We start from the raw sequence: 22,496 nt of genomic DNA on the forward strand, positions 1-22,496 counted from the left end.
CGAATAGGTAAGGAATGGAGGACTATGGATCAAGGACAGGCAGAAGGGATTATTTCATTTGTTGTCATGTTTGGCCCAACATGGTGGGCCAAAGGGCACATTCCTGTTGCTGTCGTGTTCCAAGTTTTATGCTCACTTGTATCATGATTGCAAAAAGTAGGATTGGGAAGAATTTTTGAGAAGCGTTTGTGAACATTATTTCATGTAAGGACAAACGGGATAAGGATCAGGTGACACAGCACAAACAGATTTTGGAGCCCATGATGAATCATAGGGACCTCACAAGCACCAATGATCAGAGGGATCTCAGGATCTTGATGTGCATGCCTGTTGATCCCCCAATGTAATGGACCAGGTCGTTGAAGTGGTTTGGAAGGCACATTGGATACTTGTCTTTATTCGACTTAATATTAAGTGATAGAGTTTCAGAATAGGCAGGGTATGTACAAAATGTTGGTTAGGCCCAACAGTGAAGTCAACGGTGAGAAAATACAGTGAGACTTGGACAACGATCAGGCTTGGCCTGATGAAGGTTAAGTTACATTTGCGCCACACAAGTGCTAAGCAGCAATCAGCTCCAACAAGAGAGAATATGACCACATCAAAAAAATTCCATGTCCTTACCCTCACATCATCCTCACATTTATTTTTTTTTTTAAACGTGCAAGTGCTGTCCAAGCCATGCAAGGCTATGGGCCAGGTGTTGGAAATGAGGTTAGAACAATTCAGTGCTTGTCCTTGACTGTCACAGAATCCGTGAGCTGAAGAATGTATTTCTCCTGTATTGTAGACGACTCAGGTGCTTGGCTATCCACGAAACCAAGGTTAACACTGATCTAAAACTAAACTGGGTCAGTTATACAATCAGCAGTAGCCAGGTCCATGGTACAAACCACCCTGCTGTGGGACAGGGTCAGGCAAATCCAAGTGAGCGAACGTGGTTGGAGACTCATTCGTTGGGGGCATAGATTCTGTAGCCACATTTGAGACACCAGGGCTGCGTGTTGCATCCCTGCTGCCAAGGTCAAGGGCATCTCTGATTGGGTGTCAGAAATTCTTAAGGGGGAGGGTGAGCAGCCAGAGGCCACTGTGCACGTTGGTACCAATGACATAGGCAGAAAGAGGGATGACATCCTGCGGACTGTGTACAAGGAGTTAGCAAAGAGGCTGAAAGGCAGGACCGAGAGGGTAATAATTTATGGGTTACCACGAGTGCCACATGTTAGTGAGTTAAGTCAGAGAAAGATAGGTGAGATGAAAATGCATGGTTAAGGAGCTGGCACAGGGGGCTGGATTTCCGATTCATGGATAATTGGGACCATTTCTGAGCAAGGGGTGACCTGTGTAAGAGGGATGGGAGGCAAGACGCTGTGAGCGGGTCAGGGCTGCGGAGGCCGGTCCCTGTGAGCGGGTCAGGGCTGCGGGGGCCAGTCCCTGTGAGCGGGTCAGGGCTGCGGGAGCAGGTCCCTGTGAGCGGGTCAGGGCTGCGGGGGCCGGTCCCTGTGAGCGGGTCAGGGCTGCGGGGGCGGGTCCCTGTGAGCGGGTCAGGGCTGCGGGGGCGGGTCCCTGTGAGCGGGTCAGGGCTGCGGGGGCCGGTCCCTGTGAGCGGGTCAGGGCTGCGGGGGCCGGTCCCTGTGAGCGGGTCAGGGCTGCGGGGGCCGGTCCCTGTGAGCGTGACAGGGCTGCGGGGGGCAAGTCGCTGTGAGCGGGTAAGGGCTGCGGGGGGCAAGTCGCTGTGAGCGGGAGAGGGCTGCGGGGGGCAAATCCCTGTCAGCACGACAGGGCTGCAGGGGCCAGTCCCTGTGAGCGGGTCGGGCTGCGGCGGCCAGTCCCTGTGAGCGGCTCAGGGCTGCGGGGGCCAGTCCCTGTGAGCGGGACAGGGCTGCGGGGGGACCTGTCCCCTGAGCGGGACATGGATGCGGGGGCCAGTCCCTGTGAGCGGGACAGGGCTGCGGGGGCCAGTCCCTGTGAGCGGGACAGGGCTGCGGGGGACAGTCCCTGTGAGAGGGTCAGGGCTGCGGGGGCCAGTCCCTGTGAGCGGGTCAGGGCTGCGGGGGCCAGTCCCTGTGAGCGGGTCAGGGCTGCGGGGGCCAGTCCCTGTGAGCGGGTCAGGGCTGCGGGGGCCAGTCCCTGTGAGCGGGACAGGGCTGCGGGGGCCAGTCCCTGTGAGCGGGACAGGGCTGCGGGGGCCAGTCCCTGTGAGCGGGACAGGGCTGCGGGGGCCAGTCCCTGTGAGCGGGACAGGGCTGCGGGGGCCAGTCCCTGTGAGCGGGACAGGGCTGCGGGGGCCAGTCCCTGTGAGCGGGACAGGGCTGCGGGGGCCAGTCCCTGTGAGCGGGTCAGGGCTGCGGAGGCCAGTCCCTGTGGCGGAACAGGGCTGCGGGGGCCAGTCCATGTCAGCGGGACAGGGCTGCGGGGGACAGTGCCTGTGAGCGGGACAGGTCTGCGGAGGCCAGTCCCTGTGATCGGGTCAGGGCTGCGGTGGCAAATAGCTGTCAGGGGGTCAGGGCTGCGGGGGCCAGTCCCTGTGAGCGGGTCAGGGCTGCGGGGGCCAGTCCCTGTGAGCGGGTCAGGGCTGCGGGGGCCAGTCCCTGTGAGCGGGTCAGGGCTGCGGGGGCCAGTCCCTGTGAGCGGGTCAGGGCTGCGGGGGCCAGTCCCTGTGAGCGGGTCAGGGCTGCGGGGGCCAGTCCCTGTGAGCGGGTCAGGGCTGCGGGGGCCAGTCCCTGTGAGCGGGTCAGGGCTGCGGGGGCCAGTCCCTGTGAGCGGGTCAGGGCTGCGGGGGCCAGTCCCTGTGAGCGGGTCAGGGCTGCGGGGGCCAATCCCTGTGAGCGGGCGAGGGCTGCGGTGGCAAATAGCTGTCAGCGGGACGGGGCTGCGGGGGCCATTCCCTGTGAGCGGGTGAGGGCTGCGGTGGCAAATAGCTGTCAGGGGGTCAGGGCTGCGGGGGCCAGTCCCTGTGAACGGGTCTGGGCTGCGGTGGCAAATAGCTGTCAGGGGGTCAGGGCTGCGGGGGCCAGTCCCTGTGAGCGGGTCAGGGCTGCGGGGGCCAGTCCCTGTGAGCGGGTCAGGGCTGCGGGGGCCAATCCCTGTGAGCGGGCGAGGGCTGCGGTGGCAAATAGCTGTCAGCGGGACGGGGCTGCGGGGGCCATTCCCTGTGAGCGGGTGAGGGCTGCGGTGGCAAATAGCTGTCAGGGGGTCAGGGCTGCGGGGGCCAGTCCCTGTGAACGGGTCTGGGCTGCGGTGGCAAATAGCTGTCAGGGGGTCAGGGCTGCGGGGGCCAGTCCCTGTGAGCGGGTCAGGGCTGCGGGGGCCAGTCCCTGTGAGCGGGTCAGGGCTGCGGGGGCCAGTCCCTGTGAGCGGGTCAGGGCTGCGGGGGCCAGTCCCTGTGAGCGGGTCAGGGCTGCGGGGGCCAGTCCCTGTGAGCGGGTCAGGGCTGCGGGGGCCAATCCCTGTGAGCGGGCGAGGGCTGCGGTGGCAAATAGCTGTCAGCGGGACGGGGCTGCGGGGGCCATTCCCTGTGAGCGGGTGAGGGCTGCGGTGGCAAATAGCTGTCAGGGGGTCAGGGCTGCGGGGGCCAGTCCCTGTGAACGGGTCTGGGCTGCGGTGGCAAATAGCTGTCAGGGGGTCAGGGCTGCGGGGGCCAGTCCCTGTGAGCGGGTCAGGGCTGCGGGGGACAGTCCCTGTGAGCGGGTCAGGGCTGCGGGGGACAGTCCCTGTGAGCGGGTCAGGGCAGCGGGGGCAAGTCCCTGTGAGCGGGTCAGGGCAGCGGGGGCAAGTCCCTGTGAGCGGGTCAGGGCTGCGGGGGACAGTCCCTGTGAGCGGGTCAGGGCTGCGGGGGACAGTCCCTGTGAGCGGGTCAGGGCTGCGGGGGACAGTCCCTGTAAGCGGGACACGGCTGCGGGGGGCAGTACAATGTGAGCGGGTCAGGACTGCTGGGGGCCAGGCCCTGTGAGCGGGTCAGTGCTGCGGGGGGCAATACCAAGTGAGCGGGACAGGGCTGCGGGGCCCAGTCCGCTGTGAGCGGGACACGGCTGCGGTGGGCCGTACGCTGTGAGCGGGTCAGGGCTGCAGGGCCCAGTCCCTGTGAGCAGGACACGGCTGCGGGGGGCAGTACGCTGTGAGCAGGTCAGGGCTGCGGGGGCCAGACCCTGTGAGCGGGACAGGGCTGCAGGGGGGCAGTGAGCTGTGAGCGGGACAGGGCTGCTGAGGGCCAGTCCCTGTTAGTGAGCCACAGCTGCGGGGGGCAGTCCCTGTGAGCAGGACACGGCTGCGGGGGGCAGTACGCTGTGAGCAGGTCAGGGCTGCGGGGGCAAGTCCCTGTTAGTGGGTCAGGGCTGCGGGCGCCAGTCGCTGTGAGCGGGACATGGCTGCAGGGTCAGTACGCTGTGAGCGGGTCAGGGCTCCGAGGGCCAGACCCTGTAAGCGGGACACGGCTGCCGGGGGCAGTACGCTGTGAGCGGGACAGGACTGCTGGGGACAAGTCACTGTGAGCAGGACACGGCTGCGGGGGGCAGGACGCTGTGAGCGGGTCAGGGCTGCGGGCGCCCGTCCCTCTGAGCGGGACACGGCTGCGGGGGGCAATACCATGTGAGCGGGACAGGGCTGCGGCTCCAATCCGCTGTGAGTAGGACAGGGCTGCGGGGGCCAGTCCCTGGCTGCGGGACAGGACTGCGGGGGACAAGTCGCTGTGACCGGGTCATGGCTGCAAGGGCCAGTCCCTGTGAGCGGGTCAGAGCTGCGGGGGCAAGTCACGATGAGCGGGTCAGGGCTGCGGGGGCAAGTCACGATGAGCGCTCAGGGCTACGGGCTCCAGTCCCTGTGAGTGGGACACGGCTGCGGGGGCCAGTACGCTGTGTGCGGGACAGGGCTGCAGGGCCCAGGCCCTGTGAGCGGGACACGTCTGCGGGGGGCAGTACGCGGTGAGCGGGACAGGACTGCGGGGTGCAAGTCGCTGTGAGCGGGTCATGGCTGCGGGGGCAGGTCCCTGTCAGCGGGTCAGGGCTGCTGGGGGCAGTACGCTGTGAGCGGGACATGGCTGCGGGGCCAGTCCCTGTGAGCTCCAGCTCCAGTTCCCTAACGCGGTTTTCAAGGAGCTGGAGTTGGGTGCACTTCCCGCAGATGTAGTCAGCAGGGACACTAGTGGTGACCCTTACCTCCCACATTCTGCAGGAGGAGCATTCAACTGCCCTGACCTCCGTTCCCATTATTCTAAATTCCCAAAGAGACTGTTTAAAATATAGAATAAAAAATAAACTAGTTACCTTCTGTCGCACAGAAACTTTTTTTTTTGCTTCGAGGAGGAGGATGGGTGGGAGACACTACCCGAGTAGTGTTTCGGGTAATGCAACCAACACAAATATATTCATATAAATATTATATATATATAATATTTTATATATTACATATATATATGTATAAATATTATATACACAAATATAAATTAGTACATATATTTTCTCATTAGGTTTACCCATGCAACGAATTAAGTGACTATGTAGAGTGTTTAAAGGAGTTTAAATTGCTTACTCCCTGTGCACAATGTCCACGAGCATTCATCAAATGCCACTTTAAACAGAAACACATGAGTTAACCACAATAATAGTGAAAACAATGCAAGGTCCAATGGCTGGAATATTGAACTCTCATGTTAATGAAATAATAACTTACAACTAGCAGCAGCTAACCACTATTTCACAATACACAGTTCGAATGAGAAACACTCCACTTTCCATAGTGGAGAACAAATTTAAAACAACCATTGATCCAACTTTGTCCACGAAGACATTCTACGAATTCGGGAAATGTTTTCTGTGTGGTGTATTCCTGATGAAGTTGATGCTAATAATGAAGCATCATTTCACTGAACTCTTGAACTTCCTGGTACGGTTACAGCCAGGAAACGTACAGATTTATCACCAATGCAGCACAGCAGGACAAGAAATGAGAACCGTTACGATTCCAGCTGCTTCAGCAAGTGGAATAGTCAAACCCCAGAATAAAACCTGCCTCGCTCGATCTTTTTCCCCTTTGTCAAACCTTGTGGTCTTTCACTGAAACATAAGCACATCAGACTACAGATTAGATTTTACCAATAAAACAGAAGTTTATTACATTGAAGAAATAAAATAAACCAAAATATCAAATATAGCAGTTTCAAAAATTTCAGAACACATTGCAAAAGAAAGTTACCCATGAGAACTTTCCCCTTGACTACTCACAAACTTAAGCTTAGCCTTCCTCAGTTTTTTCACAGTCTGCAGAATTCAAACAAAATACTCGGGGTCTGAAAGATTCACAAATAATAACCCTTACTCTGAGACAACTTATTCCTTTAACTGTTCTAAACAATCGCCTTTTCTGGAGAGACTGTGCTTAATTCTGAAGTCAATGCTTAACAAACAGAGCTTGCAGTACAGAAACAGGCTCATGATGTTATCTATGTTTCACACAAGACTCTTTCTACCCCTTTTTAACCCTACCATCCCCTTTACCTCATGTGCTCCTCTGGCTTCCTCTTAAAAGTATCTGTGCTATCATTTCAGCCACTCTTCCTGGTTCAAATTTTAACCACTTTCTGGGCAAAGTTGCTTCTCCTGAGTTTCCTGTTAGATTTATTAGTGGCTATGTAGCATCTATATGAATAAAACATTCTTCTATCTGGTCTCAAGAATGAAGCTCCAATAATAGAATTACGAGGTGTGAAGATTTGATAGAGTATAAAACTTGTGCTCTTTCCCCAACATTTTCCACTGAGGAATGAACAAGGAGAGTTCAAGAGCATCCCTGTCACATCCATTGATCAGGAGACTAAAATATCCATTAAACATTCAGTCGGCATTCCACAGCAGTAACACTGATCATATTGTAGTATTCCTCAGAGAGTTTCATGACTGATTCACTGAGAAGCAATCTTGGCTGAGGTTTCTCAGTGGATATTATTCAGAATAAAGCAACATGTTGCCTTCGGCTGTATTGGAAAGCTGCTGGTAATGGAACTGTTGAAAGCATTCACACCTTTTCTGGATCCATCTTTTATTCCTGTACTTATCTCATTGCTACACTTTTTGTGCTTTACAAAAGCATTTCCTTTGTCATTTAAAACAATGCAGTCTCTGTCTCTGTAACTTCTATCTCTGTCTAATTTTACATTGTTGCATTTTTCTTGATTCATTCATAAGATGAGGGCGTCACCGGTCAGGCAGCATTTATTGCCCATCCCTTATTGCCCGGAGGGCAGTTAAGAGTCAACCACATTGCTGTGGGTCTGGAGTCACATGTAGGGCAGACCAGGTAAGGAATGCAGTTTTCTTTCCTAAAGGACATCAGTGAACCTAGACAGGTTTTTCCAACAATCGACAATGGATTCACGGCCATCATTAGATTGTTAATTCCAAATATTTATTGAATTCAAATTCTACCATCTGCCGTGGTGGGTTTCGAACCCAGGTCCCCAAAACATTACTTGGGTTTCTGGATTAACAGTCCAGCGATAATATCACTAGACCATCACCCCTCCTCCAACTTTTAGCTGCCTAGGCCCGAATCTCTGGAATTCCCTTCCCATGCCCCTCCATTTTCACTCTTTCCTCCTGAAAGCTGCCTTTTTGGCAATACTTTATGTCACTTGTCCTAATAACTACCGATTTGTAATTAAATACACTCAGTGTGGATTTGTTCACGGGTGATCACGTCTGGGTAGTACAACAGCAAAATACTGCAAATGCTGGCAATCTAAAGTAAGACCAAAACACGCTGGAAATATTCAGCACAATGGACCTATCTTTGGACTTCTGATGGCAGGTTAATGAAACATTAATTCTGTTTCTCTGTCCACAGACGCTGCCAGACCTTCTGAGCAGTTCTGGGATTTTCTGATTTCATTTGTGTCTGATGAACTTGATTCTATATTTGAATTTCATGATTCGTAGAATCCCTACAGGGTGCAAGCAGGCGATTCATCCCATCAAGTCAACACCAACCCTCCAAACAGTGTCCCAGCCAACACATCCCCTATCCTATCCCTGTAACCCTTCATCTCCAATGGCTAATCCACCTAATCTACACGTCCCTGCACACTATGGGTAATTTCGCATAGGCAATTTAGCATGGCCAATCCACCTACCCTCCACATCTTTGGACTGTGGAAGGAAACCAGAGCACCTGGAGGAAGCCCACACAGACATGGTGAGAGTGTGCAAACTCCGCACAGACAGTCTCCTGAGGCTGGAATCAAACCCTGATCCCTGGTGCTGTGAGTCAGCAGTTCTAACCACAGAGTCACTATGCCGCACCAATTTGAATTGGTGTTAAAGAGGGTCAAGGAGAGTAGAGCATTTGATGCAGCTTACGGAGGTTTCAAGGTGGCTTTGGACTAGTTCACACATGATGAATTGGTCAAAACAGAAGGTGGTGATGGAATCTGAGGGAAAGTAGCAAATGGAACAAAATAAACTCAGTGACTGCAGACAAAGGGTAATGCTCACTGTAGTTGTAGTTGAAAGGTCATTTCTATTGGGATTCCACAGGGTTCAGTATTGGGTCCTTTCCCTTTCATGGTAGATAGCAAAGAAGCAAACTTAAGTGCAGGGGGCACCATTAAAAATTTGCAGATGATAGACTAAAAATGAGTGCATGGTTGATAAAGAGGAAGAAAGCTGCAGACTTGGAATATAGTAACAATGGGCTGATCGGTTAACAGAAAGGGACAAATAGAATTTAATCTGCCGGAATGTGCAGTAAGGCATTTGGGGAGGGCAAACTAGTCAATAGGATACACAATAAATGATACAATACTGATCAGCTTAGAGGCACAGCGTATGTTTCCAGATACTGGGGGGGAGCAATGAGCAGCACATGGTTTGCAACTCTATCAGCTACAAGTTCCCCTCCAAGTCATACTCTCAACTCAACTGGGGTCAGAACCAAGTATAATCTATCCTAGAAATGGAGACTGTTCAGAGGGGCTAAGGAAATAAGCTATTTTTGTGAAAGGGTGTAGTTAGTGAAACTTCCAGAGCTGGAATGTCTGGGGAGAACCGTGTGGATTAGTAAAACACTGAGGAAGTCTAAACTCTCAGTTGTGTGAATGGTGAAGGAGGAAGACCCCACAATTTGAGGGACAGAAACTGAGCAGAAGCAGTTAAATCTAACATGCAGATTTGATAGAGAAAGAAAACCGCTCCAGATTGTTAAGTAACTGTAAAGTGACTGTTTTAGGGAGTACATGGGATGCTGTTTTGTTGTGTTTTGCAACCTTTCAAACTGTGTTATATAGTTAGTTTGGTTTGCTTTATTGTATTTTACTTTCTTGAGTGCAATGAACTGTTTTATTGTTAAAACCAAATGTGCAGCTTTGTGTGCTTATGTTTCAGTGAAAGGCTGCCACACTAAATTGAAGAAAAATTGATAATCAAGTCAGATTTCATTCTCGGATGTGGCCTGGCTTGTAACAACAGCAGCTGGAATCATAGCACCAGCAAAAGAAGAATAAATGAAAAAACTTTGTCGGGAGCAGACTGTATAGTTTTCGACATTGTAGAAGAGAAAGAGGACTAACAGAGGTGCTTCTGATCCGGAAGGGAAACAACCAATGATTCTGTTGTGCACATTATTTGCCCAAAGACAAGCATTGAATACAAGTTAATTGTGCCCTTGGACACAGCACTGTTTTAGTAGGATATGAAATTTCACTTTAGAATCCATTTTCACTCGCAAATATTGATGGGGAGCACTATTTAATAAAGTGAATTTCTTCAACATCTTCAGAGCTGCATGTTTATCATTCGTATACATGGGAAATCTCAAATTCATTTTGCAGTTACATGAAAATAATGTACAAGGAAAGGAATTTAAACTCAGTATTTTGCACTTCAATTGAGCACAGGCCTTACTCATAAAAATCTCATCTCCTGAATCCCTCTCCAGAATTGATTAACAATGGATACTATATTCATTACAGACAGTATAGGAGATTCCGTATTGTAGCCCATTCCGAAATCTAGGCAAAGCTTCTTGGCGCCTCGCTGCAGGAGTTAAAGATCTGGGGAAATTGCTACATCTTACATCCCTGCCTAGGGGATGCTTCAACATCATTTCCTAAGATAACCACATGTCCATATACATGTTTTCATATTGGGGAGGTCTAAACAGGACACAAACACCTCCAAGGGTATGCCAGCTGACGCCTACATTGAAAGCGTAATACTGAGAATGCTGGAAATCTGAAATAACAGCAAGCGCTGGAGAAACTCAACAGGCCTGGCAGAATTTATGGAGAGAAAAAGGCCGAATTTTACTGTCAGCTATACATCAGTGACTAATACTATTTATTTCAGAGGAAAGGTGACCGGACCTGAAGCCTTAACTTTGATTTCTCTTCACAAATGCTGCCCAGACCGGCTGAGCTTTTTCAGCAACTTCTGTTTTTTGTCTCTTATTTACAGCATCCACAGTTCTTTTGGTTTTTAACACTATTTATTTCTTGAGTTGTAAGGTTTTTGGATTTAAGTTCTTGCCCACTGAGGTGAAAGCTATATCTAGCCCATGTAGTATGGTAGTAAAGGGATGGTGCACTGACTGTGGGGCTGCCTTATGGATGTGTGGTTAAACATTAAACATTCAGTAGGCATTCCACAGCAGTAACACTGATCATATTGTAGTATTCCTCAGAGAGTTTCATGACTGATTCACTAAGAAGCAATCTTGGCTGAGGTTTCAGAATAAAGCAACATGTTGCCTTCGGCTGTATTGGAAAGCTGCTGGTAATGGAACTGTTGAAAGCATTCACACCTTTTCTGGATCCATCTTTTATTCCTGTACTTATCTCATTGCTACACTTTTTGCGCTTTACAAAAGCATTTCCTTTGTCATTTAAAACAATGCAGTCTCTGTCTCTGTAACTTCTATCTCTTGTTTAGAACAGTTAAAGTATTTTGTTAGAATTCTGCAGACTATGAAAATACTGAGAAAGGCTAAGCTTTAAGTTTGTGAGTAGTCAAGGGGAAAGTTCTCATGGGTAACTTTCTTTTGCAATGTGTTCTGAAATTTTTGAAACTGCTATATTTGATATTTTGGTTTATTTTATTTCTTCAATGTAATAAACTTCTGTTTTATTGGTAAAATCTAATCTGTAGTCTGATGTGCTTATGTTTCAGTGAAAGACCACAAGGTTTGACAAAGGGGAAAAAGATCTAGCGAGGCAGGTTTTATTCTGGGGTTTGACTATTCCACTTGCTGAAGCAGCTGGAATCGTAACAATTCTCATTTCTTGTCCTGCTGTGCTGCATTGGTGATAAATCTGTACCTTTGTTTGCTCTCCCAGGTGGAAGTAAAAAAAATCACATGGTATTCTTTAGAGGAAAAACAGGTGAGATCTCACTGGAATCAACATTGCTAAAAGTGATTATCAGGTCATTATCACATTACAGTTTGTGGGAGCTCATGCAAGTAAATTTACTGTTTGTAGGAACTTATGTAAATACATTCTCTATGTTACAGCAGTGACTACACTTTGTCTGTTTCAAAGCACTTTGGTTTGTCCTTATTGGGGAATATCAATCAAGTCTGAATCCTATTTATGTGTGTTTGGAACTAGGTCAGTGAGTTATAAATGTTCAGTTTAATTTTATGCTTAAAGCAATAATTAATTAACTACCGGATTATCCATTCCCCTTTCCCAATTTAACATAGAAACAGAGAAAATTGGACTGGGAGTAGGCCATTCAGTTCTTGAGCCTGCTCCACCATAAAATATGAGCATGCCTGCTCATTGCTGTTCCTGCTTTCTCCCCATATTCTTTGATCTCTTTAGCTCGAAGAACAATATCTAACTCTGTCTTAAAAATATTCAATGATAGAAAATTCCACTGGCTCACCATTCTCTTGGCGAAGACATTTCTCCTCATCTTCGTTCTACTGTGCATCCTTAGTCTGTGACCTTTGGTTCTGCAATCTCCAGTCATGAGGAACACCCTTCTTCACTTACCCTCTCTGATACTCTCCAGCTGTGTGACTTGAATCCACAACCTTTTGACTCAATGGTGATATTTCTACTAAGCCAATACAGTAACAATGGAATCTGTCATGTACCTTCACATCACAGCTATTTCTTTTCTCCATGACTTCATCTTGATTGGCAGCTTGTAAACAGTCAGCACCATACAATACTAGCATAGTAAGTGGCTCCTTACACTCAGAATAGAGAATCTCGAATGAGGATGCAAGTAGATGCCTTAAAGTGGATGCTCCAACTGGAATCTACAAGATACAGTGCAGTAACGCAACAACATTTCTTCAAAGGTTTCTCCAGAACCCACAACATCGACCAACCAGCAGGGCAAGGACAGCAGGCACATGGGGGCATCACTTCTCAGTTTCCCTCCAATCTTCGGATGTACACACAATCCTGACATGAAAATGTTGCCATTCCATCATCTTTACTGATTGAGAATTCTGCAGCTCCCTCCTTATCATCGCTTTGGGAATACTGTGGTTTTGGAAGGCAGCTCAGGAGCATCTGCTCATGAGCAATTAATGCTGGCCCCGTATCAGTGATGCCCACATTCAATAAATAAATAATATTTTAAAAAGAGGCATTCAGAATGAATCACCTCTCTTGCCACCCACTTTGCCATTTGTGTTTCTAGGCCAACCCAAGCAGCACAAGGAAAGCAAGATGCTCTGAGGCAGGAGGAATGAAGTATTTTAAAATGGGAAATATTTGCAGTGGTGCAGAGAAAAGACTGGGAAGTGGGGCAGATCAGAAATCTCTTTCCGCCAGTCAACCCAGGCATAATGGATTGAATGGACTCATTCTGTGCTGTACAATTTTAATGATTTTAACCATTGTGGAAAGTGGATGGCAAAGCACAAAGCCATCTATACAAAGTCTAAGTGCTTCAACAAGCAGCTAGGCTGCCACGTTACTTTCTGATTTATTGTGCAATTCCATTTCTTTGGTTTAATAGCTTTTTTAAAAAATAAATCTGTATGTACTTACAATGTGTTCTGCAAAACCCACAGCAATTGCTATTCGCCTTCCTTGAAGTTATAAGCAGTTTTACGACAAGGTACGAGAGGCAAGCAAAATCAATAAGGCCATACAAAGCAACCAATTCTGTTCAGGCCAGCATTCATTTCCTCAATCTGAATACACCTTTTACTTTCCCTCACCATGATACAGTACATTCCACATGCACCCACAAAAAAACTATTCATTTCCTGAGTTAGATGCTATAACACTTAAAAGACACTGAGAATCGTACATGAACAGGAAAGATTTGGAGAGTTATGGACCAGGAGCAGGCAGGTGGGACTAGTTTAGCTCGAAAATATGTTTGGCACGGGCTGGTTTGACTGAAGAGTCTGTTTCCATGCTGTATGATTCTATGACTCTGTTTCTCAAGCAGTTCTCAGAAATATTATAAAAAGATTGAATCTAAAATGAGAAGAACAAAAGGTACTCATATACTCCTTTTTCCTCTCTCCAAGTTTAATAAGTGACACCCAGAAAAAAAGAGTCACAATTTTGGCTATTTGATCTGAGCTTACAAGCTAAGAGATTCTGGACAGCAGCAGGAAGAGGGGTCAACCTATGTGCAGTTGGATGATGGATGTTAGAACGGAATATAGGAACATGTCATTTGAGAGCAACAGAAAGCCATTCAGCCCTTTAACTCTGCTCCACCATCCAGTGGCTGATCTGCTTGTGGACTCAAGCCCCTCTGTCCCTTTTCCCCAAGCCCTCGTCTCCCACATCTATCAAAAAACCATCTAACTCAACCTAGAATAAAGTCAATGGTACAGCCGCCAATACTTTTTGGGGAAGAGAATTCCACAGGCCCATACCCCTCTGAAGGAAATCCTCCTTGTCTCCATCATAGAAAGAAGACCTCCTGTTCTTAAATTGTACCCCTTTTTTTGAGATTCCCTCACGAGAGGAAACATTTTCCCTGTACACAATGTATCAAGTCCCCTCAGGATTTTATATATTGCCATAGGATCAATTCTCATTCTTCTAAGTTCCAACTGGTACAGATCCAACCTTTCCTCACAGGAGAACCCTATCTTCCCAGGAACAGGTCACAGAGTGGTGTCACAGAATGGCTGCCAACAAACCACAACCGATGTATGAGGGTGGCATAAGACAGACAGAATTGGCACACCATGACAGCAGGTCTCCTGGCAGGAGCGGCTACAAGCAGCAGCTTAATAAGAAGGTGCACTCACTATCTACTGGCAAGTTTCTGAAAATTTGCTCCGAGTGAGTGAATGAGAGCAGGCTGCACAGTGTGGTGTTTACACCATTTTCCTTTCACTCACTATACAGATCAATCATTGGATATGAACCCTTTGAAGAGCAGGTGTGCATGCTGGAATGGATAGAGATAGAGGAAGCTGATGTGCTGAAAATTTTGTCAAACATTAACATTGACAAGTCGCCAGGCCAGGACCAGATTTGTCCTCGGCTGCTTTGGGAAGCGAGAAATGCAATTGCTTCGCCACTTGCGAAGATCTTTGCATCCTCGCTCTCCACTGGAGTCGTACCTGAGGACTGGAGAGAGGCAAATGTCATTCCTCTCTTCAAGAAAGGAAATAGGGAAATCCCCGGCAATTATAGACCAGTAAGTCTCACGTCTGTCGTCTGCAAGGTGTTAGAAAGGATTCTGAGGGATAAGATTTATGACCATCTGGAAGAGCATGGCTTGATCAAATACAGTCAACACGGCTTTGTGAGGGGTAGGTCATGCCTTACAAACCTTATCGAGTTTTTTGAGGATGTGACTAGAAAAGTTGATGAGGGTCGAGCTGTGGATGTGGTGTATATGGATTTCAGTAAGGCATTTGATAAGGTTCCCCATGGTAGGCTCATTCAGAAGGTCAGGAGGAATGGGATACAGGGGAACTTAGCTGCTTGGATACAGAATTGGCTGGCCAACAGAAGACAGCGAGTGGTAGTAGAAGGAAAATATTCTGCCTGGAAGTCAGTGGTGAGTGGGGTTCCACAGGGCTCTGTCCTTGGGCCTCTACTGTTTGTAATTTTTATTAATGACTTGGATGAGGGGATTGAAGGATGGGTCAGCAAGTTTGCAGACAACACAAAGGTCGGAGGTGTCGTTGACAGTGTAGAGGGCTGTTGTAGGCTGCAGCGGGACATTGACAGGATGCAGAGATGGGCTGAGAGGTGGCAGATGGAGTTCAACCTGGATACATGCGAGGTGATGCATTTTGGAAGGTCGAATTTGAAAGCTGAGTACAGGATTAACGATAGGGTTCTTGGCAGTGTGGAGGAACAGAGGGATCTTGGTGTGCAGATACATAGATCCCTTAAAATGGCCACCCAAGTGGACAGGGTTGTGAAGAAAGCATATGGTGTTTTGGCTTTCATTAACAGGGGGATTGAGTTTAAGAGTCGTGAGATCTTGTTGCAGCTCTATAAAACTTTGGTTAGACCGCACTTGGAATACTGCGTCCAGTTCTGGGCGCCCTATTATAGGAAAGATGTGGACGCTTTGGAGAGGGTTCAGAGGAGGTTTACCAGGATGCTGCCTGGACTGGAGGGCTTATCTTATGAAGAGAGGTTGACTGAGCTCGGTCTCTTTTCATTGGAGAAAAGGAGGAGGAGAGGGGACCTAATTGAGGTATACAAGATAATGAGAGGCATAGATAGAGTTGATAGCCAGAGGCTATTTCCCAGGGCAGAAATGGCTAGCACGAGGGGTCATAGTTTTAAGCTGGTTGGTGGAAAGTATAGAGGGGATGTCAGAGGCAGGTTCTTTACGCAGAGAGTTGAGAGAGCATGGAATGCGTTGCCAGCAGCAGTTGTGGAAGCAAGGTCATTGGGGTCATTTAAGAGACTGCTGGACATGTATATGGTCACAGAAATTTGAGGGTGCATACATGAGGATCAATGGTCGGCACAACATTGTGGGCTGAAGGGCCTGTTCTGTGCTGTACTGTTCTATGTTCTATGTTCTATATTAGCTGCAGCTCAGTGGGTTTCACTCCAACCGTTAAGACAGAATGTCATTGTTCAAGTCAGGATCTATAGACCTGAGAAGAAAATCTAGGCTAACATACCCAGTGCTCCATTGTTGGAGGTGCTGACCTTTGGATGATACCATTCGAACCAACACTCTACCCATTGAAATTGTGGCTTCAGGTGTCTAGTTGTTAAATACTCGTATTCCCTCTCAGGTAATGTAATGCCTCTGTTGTCAAGCAGAGTTATCCTGGTGTTTTGGTCAATACTAAGCTCTGAACTGATATTACTGAAGGGGTTTTCTGGTCACTGTGATGTTGCCGTTTGTGAGATCTCACTGTGCACAAATGGACTGCCGTGTTTCCACATTACGACAGTGACTCCAATTCTCAACTATTCTCTTGGCCAGAAGTTGTTTGGGATATCCTAAAGCTGTGAAATGCACAATGTTAAGAAAGAAAGCCTTCTCTTTCTTCCCTTTCATGGCCTCAGGACATTCCAAAGCACTTTACAGCCAATGAAGTATTTTGGCAGTCATCAGTTGGTAATACAGAACTTGAAAAAATACATTTTGTTTATCCTTTTCATCTTGCACTTATTGGGGCAATTTGCAAGAAGTGAAGGGAAAAGCTGTACACAAAGAGAGTGCTGATTCATTTGGAAGTGGAACCACATCAATATTTAGGAACAGGTACAGCAAATGGTTGAAGTAAAGATGAATAAAGCAATTACAGTGGACTCTGAGGTGTTTCCACAGGGAAAACACCAGGACTCACTTCTTATTTACTATAATAGTTGATCCTTTTACATTCTATTTGATGTGAATTGTCCTGTTAAGTGCAAGTTGAAAAACTGGAGCAATATATGCCTTTTCTCAGCAGTATTCATATTTTGGAAGTGTAGTCACTATTGCAATGTCAGGAAATGCAGCAGTCAATTTAGGCACAGCAAGCTGCTACAGTTAACAAAGCAATAGTGAGAAAAATTTATTCCCTCCACCAGTGATGGGAAGTAGCAGCTGTGCACATCATCTACAAAATCCCCTGCATAAATTCACCAAGGCTCTTTAGAAACCAACACTTTCATAAATACTACCATCTAGAAGGATAAGGGCAGCAAATTTGTGGGAATACCACCACCTGCAAGTTGCCCTCCAAGCCATGGTTCAAGAAGGCAGCTCACCAACACCTTGTCAAGGGCAGCTATGAGTGGGCAATAAATACTGGCCAGCCAGCAGCAGCTCCATTCTAAGAATGAATACAAAAAAAACCCAGGTGATTTATTCAGTGCCAGTTCTTCCTTTCTTTAATGACTATTTAAAGTCTCGATTGATGGTATAACTAAAGCAGCACAAGCCCTTGTTTCCAACTGCTGCATCAAACACATAGAGTTCAAAACGTGCAACCAGAATTAATGACTGAACAGGCAGCCAAGTCAATATTTAGGAATAGGTTAAGCAAGTGGTCAAAGTAAGGATGAATAAAGCATTCACTGGAACAGAGTGGGCACATGGGATTAAGACTCATGTCCATGTAGAGGGTAAAATCTTTATACAAAAACGTTGGTTAGAGTGAGTGGCAACTGTTTGCCTTTATTCACGTCTTTAATGGATTCTAAGGCATGTCTCAGAAACTGATACTGCAATAACAAGTAGATAGTAGCAAGGGGAAGAGGTAGGTTTTCATCAGACTGATGCTCTATGTCATTAGCGAAACTTCTGGAAGAGCTTTACATTCTACTTCAATATTCAAAGGGGAGACCAAAACCTCTCCAAAGTAACACCACTGATTATATCAAATGATTATATCAAATATCACAAGGTACACACACACACAGTATCCATATTGTAATTTCCACGTCATTTTCATTGTGATTGTGTTGAAGGTCAAAAGGCATGGAATTGTCACAGCAAACCTCAAACTGCTGAAGTCTGGCAGAAATCCAAGAATCATCCCAACTGAAATAAAATGCACCTTTCAATCTGTAAAGACATGTTACAGCACAGGAGTTGACATAGGTGCAGTTGGAATTTTGAGTTTTATCATTAAGAGAATAAAAATGTCTCATCATTTTAATTTGTCATACCAACTTGCAGAGAAATCATGTACTACACATCTGGCACGATAGTAAAATAACAGTGGGACACATAGATGCTCTACAATAGCGATAACAAGGTGTACAGCTGGATGTACACAGCAGGCCAAGCAACATCAGAGGAGCAGGAAGGCTGATGTTTCAAGCCAAAACCCTTCTTCAGAAATCTTTGACATGATTTTGGAGTATCGTGGAAATTTGCAGCAATGGAAGGAGAGCATTTGGCCCAGCGCATCTTTGCCAGCCAAATTAAAACTATCAAGTTGAATCCTGTTTTCCAGCTCTTGGCCCTCTACAGTAATGTTAGTTCAAATACAGATCCAAGTTATTTTTAAACTCTAGCAGCTTTTATGTCTTCAGTTGCAAAACTTTATGGACCCTCTCGACACTCTAAATATTTTGTCTCATCCTCTCCTAAAAACACTGCTTCGTGTTTTTGGCTGCCAACTAAGTGACCACAGTCTCAGCCAAGAAACCAATCAGTCAGTACCTTGTATTATCATGGGAGGTGGAGACAGAACACTGGGCTTAGCCAGGATCTGTACTTCCATTAGCATTGCACACACCACACAGAGTTCCCAATTTAATAAAGAAAAGTTCTAATTATGTGGATTATGCTGGCAAAGTCACCATTTTATTGCCCATTTTTATGAACTATTTGCTATACTACTTCAGAAGGCAAGTAAGGGTCAACTGCCTCAGGGCTGAATGACACAAGACTCTGGGTTCCCCACCTCTTTGACAAAAGCACAGAGGTGGGGAAGTCTGCCAAGCTCTGCAACCATCTGATGGGTTGATTGCTCCGCTTATACATGAAGATGTCCTGCCTCAGAGAGATTCAGGCCAGTAAGAGATTGGCAGCATTCCAGCATTGTACCAGCAGCACCACCAGAAGACGTGATCATTACTGGTATTGCACTTGGGACTTAGACAATTGTTCCAGATTCAGCTCACCAAGTGAGAAGAATTGGTAGGCCCTAGTGAGGATATGTTGGGGAGTTGGGGTGTTGTCAGAATTTTGAAGACTGGTGATAAGCAAGGCATTACATATGATCCTCTAATGGGAGCATGGGCTAATTTAGAAGAGACAGTCACCATCTGCCACCCCACCCTCAAACCCAGCCCCAACACAGCTACCTGCTGGGTATTTGGCGTTAGGCCTCTCCAGCCATTTAAATCCCAATGATACCGCACCCTCCCACCTCGACTTATTGTCTAATAACAACAGCATGTATGCATCTTGCATTGGTAAAAGTAAAATGTCTCACAATATTTCATAGGAGGAATGATCTAATCAAACGTGACACTGGCGATATCAACACAGGTAACCGCTCTGGTATTTTATAACCAATAATGTAAAGGAGAACATGGTCGGTGGGGGGGGGGGGGGGGGGTGGTAAAGGAGTGGTGAGGTTTATGGAAGAAATTCCAGAGCTTAAGGCATTGTCAGCTGAAGGCATGGTCACCAATTATGGAGCACCAATAGACACGAAGACAGACTTTGTGAAGCATGGAGATTTTCATTATCTGTCCCAAGGAAAATATCATCATCACAGATATGATCATTATTGGTAAACATTGATACAGTGTTGCATTCAGTCAGTGAACTTAGAGAACCAATAGAGAGAAATCCAACAAATGCACAGGCCACGCATTCAAAATCTAAACTCAACAGGGATCATGAGGTCAAAGGGAGAGTCAACCCACAAAGGTTCTCAACACCAGAGAATAAGCCAGAAAATTACAAATCAAAGTACTGTGTGTGACATGATAAATCAGTAAGAAACTATTTTTAAAAGGGACATGGTGTCTTCTCCTGAAAGACTTCCACTGCATCCAACAATTGGAGTCTTGTAGAACACAACTACAGCAGCTCTTCATAACTGGATAGCAGAGCAGCGCATCTCCAGACTATGACAGAATCTCATCCTGGCAAATAATGCTTTTAGTTTATTCCATCATCCTTAATCACAATATGTTTTACTCATGTAGGAGCAAGTCACATCAAAATAAATTAACATTTTCCCACGATTTACTCGCAGTGTACCCTTCAAATCCCATTATTCTTTTATTTTTAACAAAATATCAGGAGTGAAGCTTTAGGCAAATATAGAACTGAATAAGATTCCCCCTCCCACATTGTGGCGTACATTATCAAGTTTCCAGTTAAGCGATACATAAATGTTTCAGAAATCCTCACTGTGCCTTGTTCGGAAAGGGTTGCCTTTTCCTCCTCCATGCAGCCAGGATAGCTGGGAGAGACATCACTCCTGCGTCTCAGACAATCTTTCCGAAAATACTGTTATTACTACATCATAGATCAGCCAGCTCGAGGTCTCCCCCGTTTAATCCTGGTTAATTTTAGAATTGAAATCTATCAATTAAAGCGTCTCCCAGCAAAACTGCTTCTCATTACCAGATCTGCAGCATCTATTGCTTTGTCATCAACAGGCACTTGTCAGCCCATCAATCAAGGGGTTAAATTTAAAATAGCCCCGGTTGTTTGGGGCGTGCGAGCCAGTGAGCATCCGGCAGTAAGGGAACAGCGTCAGAGGGCTGCAAGCTAACGGGGTCCGAATCATGTTGCCAAACCACTGCCCGGGTGTGGAGTCACTGCATTTGTCACATCCAAGTCCCCCCTCGCGTCTCTAGGCTCTCTTTGCAACACAGCAGCAACAACCTGCACAGAGTGGGTCAAACAAGATCTCCAGTTTGCACTTCCTCAGAAGCGAGACTCTGAGCTATTACCTTCTTGACAGCTTTCCACTAGAATTAGCTGTTTAACCATCTTAGTCACTGGCCTGATATTCTCTGGTCGGGCACTTTTTTTGCCGAAACAGAACAGTGCAAACCTCCAGAACCACCTTTCCCCTTATACGAACTGATTCTGTGCGTTGTATCTCAACCGTGGATTCGCTACAAACCATCTGTAATCTCTTGCCCGGTTGATAGGGAATCTAGGATTCCCAGTATTGACCTTATCTATCCTCAACGTCCAATCTGCGCTGTTAGGAGCAGAAAGCGCCGGCTTGTGAAGCTAAGGGATGCAGGGGAGCTGTCTGAGGGAGAGAGAACGCACTATTCAGGCTAATGCTACATTCCCACCGATTGCACTGTATCAAGAGTCACTAACAGCATCGGTCAAGATAGGAGAGCCCATATTGAACAACAGACCAAACTCCCTCCCCTCCTACTCCACAATAACAGGACATTTGCAAAACACACACACACACACAAAAAAACGCAGGCACATTCACATCAGCCAATGGAACGGTGTGTAAAGGGTACTCACTCGCTTTGCCTTGTTTCGGCCTTTGCAACAGCTTCTGCATTGCAGCTACATCTTCGGTTTTGACAGCTTGCAGTAATTCCTGATCTTTCTCCATGGCTTGTTGATGTGTGTGTGTGTGTGTGTTTATGTGCGTGTTTTTATATCCGATGCATCTTAGGTTTAGGAGCTGAAGCGAGAGAGACACACACACACACACACACACACACACACAGAGGGAGGAAGACTATGCCTGGCAGAGTGTGTGCATAGAGGCAGGGACAGGAGGAGAGCTACCGATGGGTGAAAGGCATAGACAGCCTCGTCTCTTGTATCACAAACCAAAACAGCTCTCTCTCCTAAAATAATAAAATGTGAGGCTGGATGAGCACAGCAGGCCAAGCAGTATCTCAGGAGCACAAAAGCTGACGTTTCGGGCCTAGACCCTTCATCAGAGAGGGGGACGGGGAGAGGGAACTGGAATAAATAGGGAGAGAGGGGGAGGCGGACCGAAGGTGGAGAGGAGAGAAAAGGTCAGTCCAGGGAAGACGGACAGGTCAAGGAGGTGGGATGAGGTTAGTAGGTAGCTGGGGGTGCGGCTTGGGGTGGGAGGAAGGGATGGCTGAGAGGAAGAACAGGTTAGGGAGGCAGAGACAGGTTGGACTGGTTTTGGGATGCAGTGGGTGGAGGGGAAGAGCTGGGCTGGTTGTGTGGTGCAGTGGGGGGAGGGGACGAACTGGGCTGGTTTAGGGATGCGGTGGGGGAAGGGGAGATTTAGCATCCCTAAACCAGCCCAGTTCGTCCCCTCTCCCCACTGCACCTCACAACCAGCCCAGCCCAGCTCTTCGCCCCCACCCACTGCATCCCAAAACCAGTCCAACCTGTCTCTGCCTCCCTAACCGGTTCTTCCTCTCACCCATCCCTTCCTCCCCCCGACAAGCCGCACCTCCATCGACCTACTAACCTCATCCCACCTCCTTGACCTGTCCGTCTTCCCTGGACTGACCTATCCCCTCCCTACCTCCCCACCTATCTTCTTTACTCTCCATCTTCGGTCCGCCTCCCCCTCTCTCCCTGTTTATTCCAGTTCCCTCTCCCCATCCCCCTCTCTGATGAAGGGTCTAGGCCCGAAACGTCAGCTTTTGTGCTCCTGAG

At 47.6% G+C, this 22,496-nt stretch overlaps 1 long non-coding RNA gene across 1 annotated transcript in view; it reads right to left on the reverse strand.

Moving 5' to 3' along the window:
- Window positions 1–22,017, reverse strand: part of LOC132209153 (uncharacterized) — a 1,475,533-nt gene extending 1,453,516 nt beyond the window's left edge. Inside the window, exon 1 of the long non-coding RNA XR_009445245.1 lies at window positions 21,366–22,017. This is a non-coding gene — a long non-coding RNA (uncharacterized LOC132209153). The remainder of the gene's footprint in view (window positions 1–21,365) is intronic.
- Window positions 22,018–22,496: the final 479 nt, after the last annotated feature.

Source organism: Stegostoma tigrinum, unplaced genomic scaffold (genome assembly GCF_030684315.1).
Source record: "Stegostoma tigrinum isolate sSteTig4 unplaced genomic scaffold, sSteTig4.hap1 scaffold_68, whole genome shotgun sequence".
Taxonomy (NCBI): domain Eukaryota; kingdom Metazoa; phylum Chordata; class Chondrichthyes; order Orectolobiformes; family Stegostomatidae; genus Stegostoma; species Stegostoma tigrinum.